Raw genomic sequence first — 20235 nt, forward strand, 5'->3', positions numbered from 1 at the left:
ATACAAAGTACTATTAATTAAATTATTTTTGTGTCTAGGAAATTGTACTTCATAAATCGTATGTGATAAAGACGTTAATTAAATAAAAAAAAAACAGATGACTAGTGTTTGTAATAGAATCCCTACGAAACGGCTTGACCGATTCTTATAGGTCTCAAAATCTGGTCCTTCGTCAACATCTATTTTTATAGCGATATTAGTACTATGATTTATATGACAAAATAACGTTTGCCGGGCCAGCTACTAAGTATTGTATATTAACGAATCGAATTTGACAGCTCTGACTGACTCTGTATAAGCTCTGACATCTGACTACTAATATCACAGAAAATGGGTTGGTGCCATCTGACAGCCAAAGCTATCGCCTGAATCGTGAAATATAATAACGTTTGCTTCCTCGGCTTTATATTTCACACTTCCGTTCTTTTTCTCGGATTCCATTCAGTTACTATACTTTACGTGTTATGTAATATTTAGAAAATATGACATCACATACTTGCTTTAAATTATTATAATATTCAATCAAACTGGTGATTTAAACTTCAGGCTTATAAATTTAAGACCAATAAAGTTATGGGGCTTAAATTTATAAAGACCACGCGTGATTTTCGTTTTGTGAGTTACGTTTGTACTTATGTATTTTTATAAGTAAAATCTTTAGATTTTACTTATAACCTATAATATAAATATAAATTATAATCGTGCTCGGTTATTTTAATAACCGAGCACGATTAAAAAAAGGACAATAATGTAACTATATAAATAAAACAACATACTAAAATTATGAAATGAAATGAAATCATGAGGTATGTAGAGTAAAATAAACATCTATAACCGCATAAGTAGGTTTTGTTACGGCATAATTTAAAATTTTGTGTGTATTAAAATATCTGATGTATTTATAATCCACCAATACCATTGGCATCGAGGGTAAATAATATTGGTGTTACGCCGTCATATTGGTATTATTTATAAAGATAAAGTATAAATATAATATTAATTTGAATATGAAAAACTGACATGCTTATTATGTAATAAATGAATAATTACTTTAAAAATGTATGGTCTGGTAACTTTTATTGTACTTTAGAGCCGACCCTGTCATACAAACATACAGTGTGGCTTTCGCGTCTCGTCGCCGACAAAGTGCGCGTCAAGGCGGACAATTAAATCAGTCCCGACTGTATCGCGGCGAGTCGTCTGTACGTACCAGGGTTGCCACCCTTAAATTTTTTTACCTCAGACGAACAAGACATCTTTTAGCTGAACATGACTCTATACTCGTAGATGTATACATATATATCGTCATAATTTGACAAGACGATGGGGTGGAAGAGGGGTGGGCAAGAACGAGGGAGGGGAGATAGGGTCCTAACTTATTACTTGTTATATTATATAATTCACTAAAATAGGTGCACAAAAATTGAAAAATAATACAAAATAATAGGTGTAGTAAAATAAAATATTTATAAGTTTCCACAGGTCAAACTATATTACAAAAATTTACGCGGATGGTCCTCATAAGTTGAATCGATGACCAAAATCTTGTACCCGTAAATGGACCGTCCGAGGTTGCCATCCCTGTTCTGTACGCTACGCTACCTTTGTCCTTTGTGATGGCATGACTTTGGATGAGCGCTCGCGACGTGTTCCACGCCGCTACATTTATTGTGAAGTTATCTTCGCTATGTTACGGACAAAAGGCACGCGTTGCTTTCTTTATGATCACACCTTTACAAAACAATTTATTTTAATGGGCTTTACATGCCTTTTGACCCTGTGCAAGAGAATGATATATGTACCTATTGATTGATTATTTGGTTATAAATGGTTAAGTTTACTTCTTTTGCGATGACATTAAAAAAACTGCATCTATCATAGGACATACTCCTTCCATTCCGTTATTACAATTTTTTTGTACTTATATGTATTATCCAAGAACCTTACAGTTCAGTGTTCAGTTTAGGTGTTACAGTTTTCAAACTAATTACGATAACACTATTAAACTAATTTACCTTAGTGAACTTCCATTATAATTACATGAAAGTCATTGTGAGGGTGATATACTATATGGAACTAACAGTAGTCATATTATTCTAAAAAAATTAGTACCGAAATATTTGTGTTATTAAGAAAACAAAACACAATTATTTTACTTTTATATTTATTTTTTTATTATAAACACAAGTACCTATATATTGGAGCCAGGAAAAAGAAGTCCTGAAGAGAAACCTGTAAAATAAAACTTCTTTTCAAGAGCTCCATATCCAACATTTGGTGTGTAATGGTTTTTATGATAATGACGGTGACTACTACTGTTCCAGAAATGGTAATCAAAAATGGTAGAATCATAATTTAGGTAAAAAAAACCTCTTATGATGAGAGATTCATGTCAAGTGGTTGGAGGAAATAGTTTTAATAATAATGACGGACTACTATTTTTTTCATAGATAGGTAATCTAAAGTTAGCGAAATATAAAAAAAAAGTGGATTTCATATAATCTAATGCTGTTTGATTCAAGTTCCAAATATCAATTATTTTGTATCTTCGTGAATGAGTATAATATGTATACATCATATTACTCGAGTGCACCATATGGCGGTGCATATGTTTGTTTGGACGTCACTCCAGATACTGGGTCATTTCCACTCGATGCCGTCGCTCGGTCGTATCATACCTACACAGCGGTTAGATCGATAATCGAGTTGGGTGGATGGGTCGGGCTATGCATATTTGTGCAGCCCTTATCGCGCTCATAAAAAGCAGGTAGTTGCGTTCTCAGAATTGTAAGGGCCACTTAAACACACATCGCGGCCTAACACAAGTTTTAATAAATTATTAATGGCTGCATGCTTTTAAGCGCAAAAATATATCAGTTTTTAGCAACATATGGTTACCATACGGCATGACTTTGAAGGCCGTCTTAATAATAATATATACTAATTTAAATATGATAATAAGTCTCGTTAACAGGCAACTGCTTGTTGTACAGGCAACTTCAAACATTGTAATTCTCACTTTAATGTAGGTATTCAAAATCGATGTCATATTTAAAAACTACTTATGTTATTTGTAAAATTACAAACTTCATTCATTAATACAACAACAAAAAAAGCACTTGTGTCATTCAATATTTTTTCTTGAGACCTTTACTCGGCACATTGGAGATAGAACAAAAGTGGTGGCATGCGGTTTCTATTGAAATTTGACCTATTATGGCTTTTGAGAATTTCAAAGCCGGTGGTCATATTGATGAAGGTCGCTGCGGTCTTTGTGAATTTATTTATTAGTACCACACCCACGCTTGTTTCTAGTCGGCTTTCGTTATGTATGTAGCCTACTGGTCTCGTAGGCGGTTTAATTAAACAGCTCTTTTGATGATCTCCTTTTAATATATTATTGTATTATCTGGCTTGATATTTTTACAAAGAATCTTATTTGGCTAATATTCCCATCTGTTAATACTAAAACAATTAATGTAGAGTTAATTATGTACCTATATAAATTATCAATCTATTTAGAGATGCAGGAAAACAGAACTTGGTGTTAAATAGAATATTCAGTGTTGCAATTATATACGTCATTTTATAATAATGCAATACCTACTGAAGATACAAGAATATTGTTTGTTCACTAGTAAGTCTTAAGATTATAAAGTGTCTGTATATTATTATTACGTCAGTTTAAGATTCGTAAGGTGACCCGGTGTGACTCAGGCAGTCGCACACCCTGCAACAAGGCTGTATGTAGAAAGTGCTAGGGCACCCAGCAAATTAAACAAAAGGTCAGCTTTGATTTACGCAGTTTCCAACTTTTCTACGCGTCTGTTTTAATAAATAAATTAAGGCATAATTGGCATTACAAATATTTTGCCTAGGTAGCTGTAGTTAGTAATTTTTTTCTGTACCTAACCCTTTATATTTTAATTTATAAATAAATAGATAATACTGCATTCTGAAGAAAGTGAAATCAATTAATGTAATATAGTTAATTCAGATATGAAAATAATTTCAAAAATTGTTTTAACAACTTTCATATTAGAATTAATTAAAGTATCGTTGTAGCAGGAAGCACAGTATCATAGTAACTATTTATATCTAAAATAATAACCTTATTTTAGATATAAATATATGAAGATATAAATATATAAAATAAAGGAAGGGTAAGGGTATAAAATAAGATATTCCGTGTTTTAGGTACATTGGCGGAAAAAACTATAACTTGATTTAAATCGTGGGTTTTAAATCCTTTTTAATATAGCTACTGATAAAAGATAATTCATTGAATTTTGTAATGAATTACATAGTTGACGATAAAATTTATTTAGTATAAGCGCCTTATGATTTAAATGCGAAACTGATAGAGACCATGTTTACTATAAGTAGCAGTTTGGAATTAGTAATAGGTTATGTTTATTGTAACAGCAGTTCTGAGTTTATTTTTATAGTTTGTTATACATTTACACTGCCAATTGTTTTATGCCTAACTTATTTTATACATATTCAGCAAAATACACATCTTTATGCCAACTTGAACATAAATCAAGGGCCAATTCGTTTCGCACTGTGTATACATTCGTTCCGGTTTCGACTCGACTCAACTCCGACTCAAATCGACTAAAAGATCGATAAAATTTTGCACATTGTAGCTGTATTGCACGTATCTAGATTGTAGTTGAGTAAATGGATACCTATTGCATATATAAAGTGTTGATAGTTTAGAAGATATTCATCATTTCTTTTGCGAAAGCAGTTTCTATAAAATCAGCTGTTATATCTATATATATATTAGCTTATCAGCTACTTGTAAATAGCTTTAAATAAAAATATTTGGTACCGTTAATTTTAGTTATTAATTATTCTAAAAATTATTATAACTGGTCGCACTATAATTTAGTACTTCAGGGGCACAGCTGTAAATATGAAAACATAATTGCGTCACTGTATTGGTTCAGATGTTTAGTCGTTATTTATGTTAGTATGTGATACAAAATACAAAGTTTTAAAACCGTAAAGAAAAGATATTATAGATAAATGGCCTATTAAGAATCTATAGATTTAAAACGTTATTCATAAATAATCAGAAACTTGTAAAATACTTTATTTGTTTGAATGCCATTTTTTGCCCATTTCTTTTAACTGAATTCGCGTTTTTTATTCAATGGTAGAATCATAGAGAAATACTATTAAAAATGCTTCTACTATATTTGAACTACTACTATGTTTGAATGAAGATGATAAAATATTCTAATATTCGAAGATATTTTCTACTTATTCATGATACGATATGATCAATAAAAACTCTATACAGTTTTTACTATAAGTACAGATAATACTATAAATATCTAAGCGGAAAACTACAAATTCGTAATAAATAAGTTAGATTCTTAGTTATAAATAAAACAAAAAATAGATAGGCCTATAACAGCCATTCTTCTCAAATACTAGATAAAATTTTAAAACAATTATTCAGTCTTTCAAGCGCCAAGAAATATTAACATACAGCCACATTTGTACGACTAGGCTTAGGTATTCATCTTAAAGTAATCAAAACATGGAATTCAGTTGCAACTAAATGTTGCCTGCAATGCTGTTGTTTATTTATCTTGTTTGTACAAATATATAGCACCATGTGTAGAGTTAAAACTCGACACAATGAAAACAAAACCGCTGATGACGTCCGTAATGGCGATTGTGGCTGTAAAGAACGGATGGAAATAGATTTATTTGTCTTAATTATAAGTTTATGTAACGATATACATTTAAATTAAATATAATTAAATAATTAAAATATATATTTGAATTTTATTCATACCAACAAAAATTCCAAATAAACTAAATAAAACGGTTAATCGTAATAAATATTAAAGACATCCTTTTTGATTTGGAAGTTTGCAGCAATTTATTTTCTTACATTTTGTTAATGCTCTACAAAATGTTAACAAAATAAATACCTACTAACTAATATATAAAATACTTGGACTATTATTTATCAGTAATTATTATTTTTACTTATATCTGATTAGTTTTTTCCATTGGCGATTTCGTTTCGTTATTTTTTTTTCTTTCCATTTCAATAACAACCAATATATGGTGATGAGCTACGATGATGAAGTCACATAAAAATAAATATAATATATAATTAATAAGATTTGAATTTAATTAAAGAAGGTTTCAGAATTAGTTTATGTAATAAACATGACGATGTAAAAAACTCGATGAATTAAAAAATATGAATTGTGAGGATCTCTCACACGGTCTTGGATTTTTGAGAAACATATTAATTTTGTTATTAAAACACGAAATTTTAAGTGTTTAAATATAACTAGCTTTGACATAGAGAAGAATTATTAGTGAAATTGGTGTGATACAATTTAATGAGATTTATAGGTGGCCCTTTAACATTTTATGCACTCAGATGTCCACTATTCTTTCTGAAATTGTTTATAGGAGTTGTTACACACAAATGTTTATTTCCTTCAATACGATACTATCTGTTTTATATCAGTTAGTATTGAGGCAACTTGAAAATAAGTTTACAATACTGATCGTGATGTTTTAAACAAATGGGTAAATGCAATACAGTATATAAACAAATCGAAGTAAAGCAGTAAAGTGTCTACTTTGTGTTCGCTCTTCATTTGGTAAAATAAAGAAATAATCATATATACAATTAATCAATAGGGTGAGATGTGGCAGTGAAATTATAGGGTATAAACGGAAGTATGCCATCTTAGTCTTTACGAAATGGCAACGTACAAATAGTTCATAAATAACCTGTATAAGTAAATAATAAAACAGCGCTCTATAACATCTTAGAAGTAAATACCTCAATATATATTATACATTACATGCGTACATATTAAATAACTCATAGTTATAATGCAACAATTAAGTATGTCTTGCATTGAAAACAATGGCTGTAGTTTAGTTAGCTGATTGCATAAACCCACGTGTCCTATTATTTTAGTTTATATAATTATTGGGTATTGTCATGAACAGTGGGCAACAAACAAAGCATTATGACCGACTCGATCTTGGTCCCCTGTCAATAACACTGATTAGAAACGAGCCGACTACTCTCTTATATTGTTTTACCTATTCATTTGAAATACATATATCATCGTGCCAGAATTAGTACAAGGAGCAATAATCTATAGGTACATAAAACAAATATAACTGATAGCTATCCATACCTGGAAGATATGTTATAAATAATAGATATTATTATAATACTTTATCAACGTATGTATGTTTTGTATGCTACATGCTGAGATTAGAGTATACATACACCTTTTACTAGTGATAGTGGTACCTACGTTTAATTTCAAATTGTGAGTTTATTGTAGGTTTAGAAACAAACCGATGTTTGCCACCATATAAACAACAAAAGAAAAATTATAAGGTATTATTATTTCTAATATTAATAAGATGTACGAACGGATAAAAAGACGTGGGCTTAGGTTTAGAATAGAAAATAATTTATTCAAATAAACTTAATTTAAGCACTTTTGAATAGTCATAACAATTTTTTTTTATCTACCACGGTTCGGAAAGCTGTCTCATCGCATGAAGTACGAGTAAGAATCTTGTGTGTTGCTCTTTTAAATAATCCTTGTAAGTCTACATTTACAAGTCGAAACGTGTGATTACAAATTACCAAACAGCATTATTTTTTTGGGTCAAATATAAATATACAACAAGATTAAATCAGTCGTAGTGATAAGATACAAGCAGCACTCGTTCACGAGTATGACAGATGAGCCAGCCATCTCTGCGCTCGACCATATTTTAGGGAGCCCAATGACCCAGCCCACCACGCCGCCACATATCTGGACATTTAATTGAGCATGACTACTCATTCCACTCGACCACGTCACAGCTACTTAAAATTACTATATGGTAGTTAGAGTATTCGCACTTTACGCTATCATATATCAAGAAAGCAGTATGAAAAAAAATTATAACTTGTCCGCAAATAAACTTATTCTTGCTGGATATTGCTATCATCTATAAATTCATCTATCCTATAATAGGCTTTTTTACATAACATTTGTTTAATATAAAATTTGATTTGCCTCTCTGTCAGATTTAGCGTAGATTCTGGCAGTTTATTATAGAATCATACGCAATTACCATAAAATTAATTACTAACTTTGTGTAGACGGCATTTAGGTAAAATTAGCTTATTTTTATTGCGTAAGTTTCTACTTGTACGGTCTTCAAGTTTCTTGAAACTATTTAAGCTTTTCCTTGTATACATAATATTTTCATAAATGTACTGTGAGGCAACGGTGAGGATATTTGATTCTTTAAAGCATTGACGTAATGACTCTCTAGAACCCATACCATAAATAGAACGTATGGCTCTAGGTAGTCAGGAAAATATTTTTTGTCCATTCATTATAACCTTTGTACTTTATAGTAGCTCTCATTATGACTCTGTACTTCTGGAAGTTTCAACTCCATAAAAGTTTTAATTAATTTAATTCATGATCCCTTGTTGAGTAGTAATCCATCAATGTGCCTTTTATATCGAAAAATAATCCCCCTTTTATCTAATGCGTATAATGTACTCGTAACATCAAAAGGTACTTTTTACTGGGGGTCGCTTTATGGGCGAAAACAAAGTTCGTAATGTAATTTTTTTTGTTAGTAAATCTGCTTAATGTTCTGTGCATTATAAGTACAGAATCTATTGATACACGAACTTTGATTGGTAAGGAATACAAATAAAAATAAAATATAGTGACATAAAAAGTTGTTAAAATCTCTTCATTAACCGCATCAAAATCGGTTCATCTTTTTGGAAGCTATGGTGTTACAAACACACAGATTTAATAAAACTCCTCTTGTATTACGAGAGTTAACAAAAATATGTATATATCATTATTGTTATTGTTATACGTATATTATCGTTGCATGTATTTATTGATGAGATAAAATATCATTATGTTCGTTCTATTAGAGATATTTCAATAAGAAGTTATTTTAAAAATGCCTTCTTCAGCAATCATGTGTGTAAAAATAGGGTAAGTAGTACTTATTAGTTCTAATATATAGTTTCTTGAACATATAATACTATTTTCATTATAACTAGCTACTCCCGCGACTTCGTCGGCGTGGAATTTAACTTTATTTTTCTAAAATAAAAGTTGCCTAAGTTACTCCTTATTACATTAGCTACCTGCCAAAAGAGCCACCAGCCATTTCAGAGATTAGCTGGAACAAACACTCAGACAGACAAACAGACAAAAGTTATAAAAAAGGTTATTTTGGTGTATGTACCACCGTATTTATATTCATATGCATGTAGTAAAAAACGGTTATTTCAATATTACAAACAGACACTCCAATTTTATTTACATGTATAGATAAATTAAATGATCTGTAGATTCGGAAGATTGTAAGAAACTATAGAGTAAAGATAAATATAAAGATTATTACCTCACATACCTTAAAGTAATCTCGATATTTGTCGAAATGAACTGGTCACGTCTGTGATCTATAGGTACTGCAAGATGTGTTTTAAAGATAGAACTAGGTTTAATAAGTAGAATGACAAATTCTAGCAAATTATTATAATATATGTATAATCTAACACAACAAAAATCTTGTTAAACCAACATTGAGGACAATAGAGGCGTGACAAATATATATATATATTTATGCTATTATATAAATTTGGTCGATTTCCTACATGCCATTGTGTTAGGTTATTCATCGACTATTTTCGGTTATATACCTAGATTTGATGTCGCAAATGTCATAATGACGAATTATTCAAGAATAAGGATGTGGAATCACATATCATACATTTTTATCGTACTGTTTTCACACTAATATTATATCTATGATATACGGCAATGACTTTTAGGAATACTCTGTCTAATATAGAAAACCATATTTTATTATTTTACATTTTTTCTCATACGATGGACATTCTGGTGGTATGATGTTGAAAGGTACCATCAAACGTTATCTAGCGGATGCAGGCGCACGTGACCACTCATCTCGTTACTGTCCCTAACCACCGCGCTATTGCCACCTCGACCCTGTTTCTACTTAACTGCTTACAACACATTATAAATTTAACTTAATTAAACGAAACCCTTTTTAATTAATTAAATGGCGGTGATTGGGATACTTTAAATGTACTAAGATTTTTCTGCTGTATTGTTGATAAATTATTAATATTAATTGGAGGTTGTCTTATAATGAACCGTATTATAAAATGTCATTTATAATAGAAAAGACAAAAAGATATATTAACTTTATTATTATTCAAATTTTTGTGTAAATATACGACTACATGCAGATATATATTACAAGACTAAAATTCAATTAACCTAGTTGCCCACAAAAACCATCCCTAAAAGAGCCCTCAAAACAAATTCTTTCACCCCGAGCTAATTTTCGGGTCAGAGGAAAAACATCATAATAATGTTTTAGCTACATACAATCCTTATTCTACCCCAGGTTATTTATTTGTGCACACGCTTTACTGAACCATTAATAATTGTGTTCTACGTTTAGTTAAACCTAATTTACTTATATTTTTTTCTTATTTTTATAGTGATGTATATTGTACACTTCGGGCAATTTCGTCTGCGTCAAATTTTTATTACAGTTTATATTGATCGTAACATAATATTATATAGCCTATAGCCTTCCTCAATAAATGGGCTATCACACTCTGAAAGAATTTTCAAAATTGGATCAGTAATACCGGAGATTATACTGAACATCCAAACTCAAAAACAATTGCTCTTTATAACAGGGATTAAATATGGATAAATAAAATAATAAAATTTGTTATAGTTCTATATCTTTGTTATTTGACGTTTCTGATTTACGTTTTATTGTCTTTCAATTGTCTAGATCGGTGTGTTCGTCTATAAATGACATAGGTTAATAAATTATATTATGTATAATGTATTACATGAAAATCATTATGTAGTCAATTAGGTATATCAATCATTTATTTGTGCAGCTATATTTATTATACATATAATAAGATACTAATAAAATTGGACCGTCCATTACGACCACCTTATATTTTTTTTCTATTCTAATAAGTTTTAAGTAGGTAATATCTAAATTTATTACAAATTTTAAATCCTAATCATCATATATGTATCTGATATGTCAGTGACAGACAGATGGGCGACTTGAAAAAACCTCCACATATTATAGCTACTGATATTACACGTGGATAAGATCTCGAATTCACATTTGACGTCGTCATTGAACGATAACGATAATTTTATGATAATAATTATTTAAAGCACGTATGCACAATAGCTTAGATATAATTTACTTTGTTCAGTACGAAGGTATTGGTATAGGTATTGAATCTGTAGAGATATCTTTCTGTCTTCTTTTGTATTCGTTTTCTTGTGAAAAATATTTAGTGTCAATGTCAGGTATCCCTTTTAGATGTAATGGTTAAGTATGTAATCTAGACTGAAAATCTTAGTGACATATACTTGTAAGTACCTTAAATCTCCAGTTTGTGAGGGTTAAAATCGCGCGTCTAGGGCTTAAGGCACTTCACAGGTGTCTCGGAATTTCTTATATTATATATACGGAAAATAGACCGTATTAAGCTAGTTATTAGAGTTTATTTTCGGAGTGGTTGCTTTTAATGTAAAATCGATTACACCTCATTGTTTGCGGAGAGGATTTCTATCTAAGGACCAAATCTGTATCTTACACCGCCAGACGCCGATGCCACTGCCATACACGGAGATAATCGAATGAGACCCATTTATGAAAACGTGCAAAAGTTAGGTAAACAGTAGGTTTTCTTTTGTTACTATGAATCAATATGATGAAACTTTTTTGTATTTTCGTTCTTTATTTCAGTTTTTATTCAATATTTATATTCTATAGGTTTATTTATGCCTTTTACCCTATGGTATTTGTATAATTATGATTATCTTTAGTTTTTTTTTATTTTCTAAGTTATTGGACTCGCTTTATTTTTGTTACGTAAAGAAATGTCATAAACTTTATGTACAGAAGAGAATATTATTCAGACCAGTATAATCTCATAATAAGGCTTAAAAAATGTATATTGGAAAACGAAACATTTAAACTATTTTTTGAAATACTTTAAATTCACATTGGTCGTGCTGACTTAGAGTGAGACAAATTAGCATTGCCTCAACACGGCCGACACCACTCTGGGCACTTGAGTAAATAAATATATCGTGAGAAGTAAGTTTCTGTAAATTTTCACAATACCAAAGCTTTAATAAACATATTTTATTACATCTCATGATATTCAAAAGTTAATCAGAATATACGAGTAGAAGCTGTATTATTTAAGTTTTATCTTAAAACTACTTTTCAAAGGAAGTATCTAAGTAGATTAACTAAAATAGCAACACTGATTACGTCACCTGCGTATATGGTAAAACAGTCCAACGTCAAGATTGCAACATAATGATAAAAACAGTCCTATAAACCTCTATTAGTTAGCGAGGCTTTATAATAGGTTTATGAATAACGCACTTCTATAAACCTTCAATAGCGCTAATGAACGTTTTAACTAATGAGCTCTATAAACCTTCAATAAGTTTTTTTATGAATAAGACCGTAAGTATTTAGATGATTTCGAAATGAATAACATAATAAATAGCAACTAATATACTAATTACTATTAATAAACAAATTTATAAATCTTGTTTTTAATAGGTTTAGTGCTATTAAACAAGTTGTCAATTTGCCTGTAAACTCTTGCTTACCTCTATAACTAGTAATTATTCTTGACCATTGTAGGCATTAGCTTATAATTGGCCTGATTCTGATAACGATTTATGTTCATAATATCAACATTAGGTTTAGAGAAAATATATTATTGTTTACTGGTTTATCTTATATATAAAATTCTCGTGTCACAAAGATATTTACCACACTACTCCTAAACGGCTTGACCGATTATTATGAAATTTTATATGCATATTCAGTAGGTCTGAGAAACGCCTACTATCTATTTTTCATACCCCTAAGTGATAAAGGTTGTCTACCCCTAACATTCATTTTTATATTTTATACATGTTTTTTTTATAATGTGACTTTAAAAAATACAAAGAACCCCAAATTTTTACATCCTTCTATCACCAGCCCCTATTTTTTAATAGCTATTTTAATTTATCTGGCAAATCGACGCTTGACAGTACAGCTAGTATATTATATATTTTACCATTTACTACATCAATATTATATATTAACATTAGTAAATAATTGTCAGGAATAAAATATTTAATATACGTATTGTGTTGGAGGATCGTTGTTTGCGAGTGTTTCGCATACAATGGCATGTTTAGCATGTTCGTATGGCAGTTGTAGGAGCTGGACGAGCGCGTCGTCGGCGCCGGCGCCACTTATTCCTCGTATCACATTTATAGGGTTTATTTCTCTTCTCCGTCGACGCACGCGCAAGGTCGCCGGGTGCGCAACTATCTCTACCACTGGCACCCGTTTGGCGCCAGTCGTCTTCCGTGCAATGAAATTACAATCCTTTGTCAATTCATTGAACTCTATTTTCCTTCACTAGACAGAAATAAACTGTTATAATTTATTACGTCAACAATTCTGCATGTGTCGATACGCGTCCTATTTTAGGTGTCTGACAATTTGCATAGAATATATTATTATCAATGGTAGGTAGTGTTATCAATTGCGTCAGATTGATCACTGACAGTAGGCTCATCATTTCATTATATTAATAGAACTACTACATGATTATTAAATATATAAATATCTGCGTTATTCAATGGGTTTCTTGCTTTGATAAGCTTGTTTATGTGTAAAACGAACATGTATTTATTTTATTTATTTATTTATTTGAAACCAACAGCATACACAATACATTAATTAAGTAAATCGAACACAGAATGTTTAAAATACGTGTAATTGACGTACAAGCTAGCATAAAGGTCTGCAGAAACCACAAATATCGGTATTATATTTGGTTTACTAGATACTTATACGTGTGTACCCAAGGATACTGAAACTAGATAATAACTGTGAAACCTCTAACAACGACGACCTCAAATGTGCAAGGTGACAATGCAGAAGGAAGGAACCATCCCCAGGGTCCTTTAGTGTTAGGAAGACCAATGTTCAATACTGGAAACTCTGGAAAGTCTGTAATAGAAGTATAATTTAAAAAATATGCAAAATAAGAACAAATATCCCAGTAAAAGATTGAAAATATTTCTTTAAAACGGTAATAGAGGGTGTACGAGCAGGCAGCAGCTAACAACAGCCTATTGTAAACAGAATTCTTGCTATGGATACAGAAAAGCCATTAAGCCAGAAACGAAGCTTAGTGTTGTTTACTCCAAGTTTATTTTGTTTGTTAATTGGAAATTTCATCACCTAATAACATTCAACAAAGATTTAAACTTCAATTAATTGAACTAGATGAAATTTTATTATAGCTATATAATTAGAATATCTATTTAAAAGTTAATGAATAGGTAATCTTCTATGTATCATATTATAATATTTATAAAAATACATAAAACGTTAAATGCCTCCAGCATTGTGAAATTATAAACAGATTTATTATAGTCGTTTTCAATATAGTCAATTAGTATAGTGCAAAATATAATAACATAAAAATATACAGAAATGGCGAAGCGATTCTGTTTTAAAGTTAACAAGTTAACATGATAGAATTACAGATACTTATTATACCTATATCTTATTATTATGTTACTCTGACTACTCGTACTGATTGTTGATATCAATGGGTAAAAGTGAATTTATAGCTACCGTTGTATAACCCCCAAGTGTCACAGTTGTATTTTCATGTAGTAAATCGATAAAATCTGTCATCAATCGTATACGTGCTCGGACTGGGCCCAAACAGATTACTACCCTCCAATCTGCCAGGAACCCTCACTAACAGGGTAACTTGCGATTACATACACGTTTATTGCATTATTTAGTTCCTTTACTAAAGACGAATAGAATATTTTTTTATAAAGTTACTTATCAAATAATAGGTAATTGATTAAAAATATGTAGGCATGGCGAGGAAATAATAGGTATGTAATATTTCTTTAAATGAGATGGTAAAATTAATTTTCTATTATATCGTAATTATATTAATTCTAGAATTAAGATCGTAATTATATTAGGAACTTATGATATTGATTAAAATACAATTTTAAATTTTTGCAATGAATTTAGTTTAGGTTTACGACATAAATATTAAATCTCTAGTCTAAATTAGATCGCCGAAGGTATTATCAATAAAGTACAGTTGCAGTTTAATTATTGTGCATCTGTATTTACTGGGCATTACAGAATCCAATATTATATATGCACCTCTATACTTATATTGGAAAGAATTGTGCCGCTATATACTTACTCTATAGATTCTGGCAAATTTTCTAAGCTTGTTGATCAAGGGCAAATAGGTTCATTCTTGCTGATTCTGATCTAAGTATGTGATATATATAATAGTTTATTTTGTATTGCATTCTATATAGTTTAACATTTGAATTCAAACTAAAATTGAGTAGATAATAATAATATGTGACCGAGTTACTTCCATGTTGGTCTTATATTAATTTATAAAATTAATTTAATAGAACATAATGATTTGTTTGTTAATTGTTTTTCCTCTATTACTTTATTGGCCTAGCAAAGTGGGAGGTCTTTAACCAATATTATCCAAATTCCGCTCATAATGCGATGTTTCAAAACGAAAGTGTGTTTATGGCTGTGGTTTGGGATCGTTAAATCTTGTTATTTATAGATTTATACAAATATATTAGGGCAACACAATTAAGCCGGAACGGGGTTGTGTACACTTGCGTGCAAGTCATTCTCGAAAGCACCATCAGCGCGAAACCTTTCATAAATTTCGTAACATCATTTGGAGGCAGGGGTCAAATTTAATGCTCTCGTAACGATAAGGGAACTGCGCAGCCAACGCAGGGTGTATGTAATATAAACATTAATTTTTCGCTGATTTACTTGTATTACCTATTTTGCTCATGTATTATTCTGAAAAAAAGCATAAAAGTATGAAACTTGGCACTTCAAATATATTATAGGCATATCGGAACATAATAAATCAGATTTGTTTGATAAAAATTATACAATACCTAACTATTTATTATGTTGATCATATACTTAGTTATGACAGTTGTCATAACTAAGTATATGTATATATTAATAATTTCATAAAATTATTAGACATTTGTTAAATTGAATAAAATTACTATAATTTAAAGAAGATTGTTACGGCCTACTTTCTGTCACTAATTCTATCACTTGTATCACTATCCACTTACTATCCAGCTATCTGCAATCCATTTAAAAACGGACCGTTATAAGAACCGCTGCGACTGGCCAAGTTATTCTCTAAGCTTTACGCGAGGGAGACGATTGATTAGCGAATATGCGAGATATCTGTGTGTCCAATACTCACTCCACTTTAATTACACTTTAGAAAAAGAAATATCTCAAGTTCGGAATATACTGCCAGCCCCGATTTCGTATGACATTTGATGTAAAATTTTATTTTTAAATTGTTAGGAATGGCACATTTTTTTTATATTCATATTGATCCCAAATATTCCACTTTTTACAAACCTGATCCTGATTATTATTATAAATTAGGTATAACAGAAGCATTGTTTTGAAAATTCATTATTATTAGTCTATATTCATTACCTCATTTGTCCAAATAGAATTAACGATGACGTTATAAACTAACCACATGCGAAATACTTGAATATTAGAGGTATTTTAAAGAGATGTTTTGTGGAAATAGGTATGTTAATATTTTACTACAATAGAACTGACTTTTACTTGAAGACACGGAAATTAGTCAAATTTGTACATATGATATTATTTACGTGGAGTAAAAATTCATATTATACTTATAAATCTATCATTACCTATAAAACCTCAAATTATGAATGCTAAATAATAATTCGTGCTTCGTACAGCATTCGTATCAACTACATCTCCTCGTACTCGCATTTCGTATCCGGTTAATTAACCAACACATCATATCATCAATCACCATTTAGTCCAAAGACCCGAAAATATCAAAAACTTAACGTGTTAACATTGAATAAATGAGAAAATGTCCCGAACGAGTTCAGGCAGCCGAACATTTTGGGAGCACGCAACCACAATTTGGCTAGTAGGCGTTGTAGGTAGGTATAAGCGAATTGATTGCCTCAATTATCACAAATGAAACATGCGATCATTTAATTTGTTGCTATAACTTGTGTCGATATTTTGGTGCTATTCAAATGCATTGGTAATAACTTCAATTCAACGCTATAATAGACTAGTGTATATATTTATGTCTTTTTTATACGGTATTTGTGATGTCCTTGCTATTTCATATTATTTTTCCAGACACCTACTATTAATCTTAAAAAAGACATGTACCATCATGACTGTTATTCCGAATGGGATAGTTAGAGGCATTGTCAATTATCATGGTGAACGCAACACTAGACATGCCCACATTTCGCTACTTTATAATTCCGGTCTCAATATGGCTTTATTATTGGATGTAATAATGAAATATTAAGATTATATAGAAATATATTAAATATTGCTTTAAAAATTTATAGAATGAAGACATAATTTCATGGAACGTTTTCGTATAAGGCATAAGTGGGAACATAATATAGTAAAACCTTGAAGCTTGATGATTACATACCCTATAGAGCTAACTAGACAGACAGACAGAAGCGGCGACGCGACAGGCTATTCATCAAAGTGTCACTACCCTTCACTATTTGTTTGGTAAGGCCTAGAACGTCCGTATCCACAGTTTATCTGGTCGATTGATCTTTCTCACATCACTCTTGAATGGTTGTTAGTTCTGTGATGCCGCGTTATCTTCGATCTGAGTTAATGATTAATTTAATTTTAATAATGCAATCAGAATATATATATAACAAACTCATATTGAAATAAAAATTATACTGCGAATTTGTGAATCGGTAATAATATTAAACATTTCTGAAAATAAATAATAAGTTTTCACTAGAATCTCCACTAGATCTATTTTGTTTTAAATTAAGGGAGACCCAATTTTCGGACAAAATTAAAATATACGTCTTTTTTACAAAGAAAATCGTTAAAGATAAATAGTTTTTTATTTCTATTAATAATCAGCCAACAGTATTTAAAACTATTCCATACTAGCTGTCCCGCGTAATTTCATATGTATCATATTTTACTCGCTTATGCAATATTTTTCATTGGGTATAAAATAATAGCATGAGTAGTTTTGGAATATACGTAATCACATTGTATCAGACGAATGGACATACAAAGTCGCACCATATGGGTTTCTGTTTACATCTTTACTTCAAAACCCCACATATCTATAATTAATATAATAGTTTCGCGATTTTGTTATAGTTCTATTATCGTTAATATTCTCTTATCTGTGACGAAGAGCTACTTTTTCCATTACGTATGGACATACTACATTTCTTTATGAACAAATATTCGACATATTATTCTTAAGTTTGAGAAAGTAGATGGCTTCATTACATGCCGTGAGGCAGCTACAATGTATATTGCTTTCTACCTGTATACATCGGTTGCGTTGATTACAAAGGGCAGACCCAACAAGTCTTAAGACAAAGGAAGAAGGTAATTTTGTTTCCTGGAGTGATGGATAGGGGTGATTTGACCGCTAATGCATAGGCATATACATATACTACGGGTACGTACGCGACACTAGTTGTTTGTGTAGTTTGTTGGTCTGATTGTAAACCAAGTAATGAACATAAAATATACAAGCGTATCTTAATATTTATTGAAACAATATCAATCAAAGAAATTAGAAATAATTCGAGGAATATAAGTAATTGCATGTTGAAAGTATAATGTCAGTGATAATATCAAATATATTTATTTTTTAATGTCACTATATCTTCCCATTTTTTTCTAGTGTAAATGTACAAACCATTATCATTTTATTATATATTTTAATATTTTTTTATTGCGTAAATCTCTTTCGAAGAATACAGAAAAATAACATGTTGGTTTTTCATCGAATTATACTGCCTGTTATTGATATGAAATCTGCACCACAATATATAAAAAAAACTTGTTAATACATAATACTTCAATGTGTCACCATGGTTGAACAAGCCACATTCACGTAATCTAGTTTACCACGTAGGTATATACCTATTATAGTAGTACAGAAACTTGTATGAATAGGACTGTTATTGTTTAGGTATACGTCTAGTATAGGTTTGACAGGGGAGAAAAATGGTACATTAATGAGAGTACCTACTTCATAGCTATAGTTATGTGTTTAATAATAGAAGGGGGAGAAATTGCTCTGAGACGCTTCGCCGAGAACATTGCTCTTTTTTTTGCTCACAAAAAATAGTCGCGTTAAACCTTAATTCCGTGTTTTATATTATCGTAGCTAATTTGTCTGTTTAAAAAACCTCCTGAATTAATTAATTAATGTCTTCTAAAAAACTTCAACCGTAATTTTTTGAGGCGTCTTCTCGACAAGGAATTATGGGATTTTACGAAAGCTAGTGCGTAAAATACCTACTTTGATAGATACATGTATTCTTTACAGTTTAATTAATTAATTAGGTGAATCAAACTGTAAATATTATTTGTTATGTGTATTATTTATTAGCGAAATAAAGGTGAGCATTATATTGAAAAATTTTATTTTCCTATTGCAGCAACTAACAAATTCACTATTGTAGTCAATATGTAGTAAATAGTTCAAATAAATAATGAGGCAAGGATGAGGGGGAAGTTTAGTATCGTAACAACTGAAATGCATGAGTACGTGTTTCGTCTCGAGAGAGCCATTGACTCGTCTAGCAGCAGCGGTTTTCAAACTTTGAATTATTGTTGTCGTAGAAAACTTTAGTTTTACTGAGACACACCCAACGGACCCACGTCTCCAACTCGGCGTTTGTTGTTCCCCGAGATTGATTACAAAACGATGTCTCAGCTGTTTGTTTTTTGTATTCACTGTGATACATTTTAGACTAATAAAAAGCATTTCAACATTCTCTCCATAAGCACATTATGTTCTTGCATAAATGGCCGAAAGTATCCTATACGAACATATTTTTTGACATAAATTTTATTTATTAGCTAATATAATATTCTTAGATATACGACTTAAAATTGTACTAAACTACTACAACTATCAAATATATTTTTGTGTAAATAATATGTACA

General features: G+C 30.6%; 1 protein-coding gene across 3 annotated transcripts in view; it reads left to right on the top strand.

Moving 5' to 3' along the window:
- Positions 1-20235, top strand: part of LOC131848251 (breast cancer anti-estrogen resistance protein 1) — a 64913-nt gene that overhangs the window by 20857 nt on the left and 23821 nt on the right. The window lies entirely within an intron of this gene.

This window comes from Achroia grisella, unplaced genomic scaffold, assembly GCF_030625045.1.
Source record: "Achroia grisella isolate CSIRO2021 unplaced genomic scaffold, CSIRO_AGI_Agris_v1 utg546, whole genome shotgun sequence".
Lineage (NCBI taxonomy): Eukaryota > Metazoa > Arthropoda > Insecta > Lepidoptera > Pyralidae > Achroia > Achroia grisella.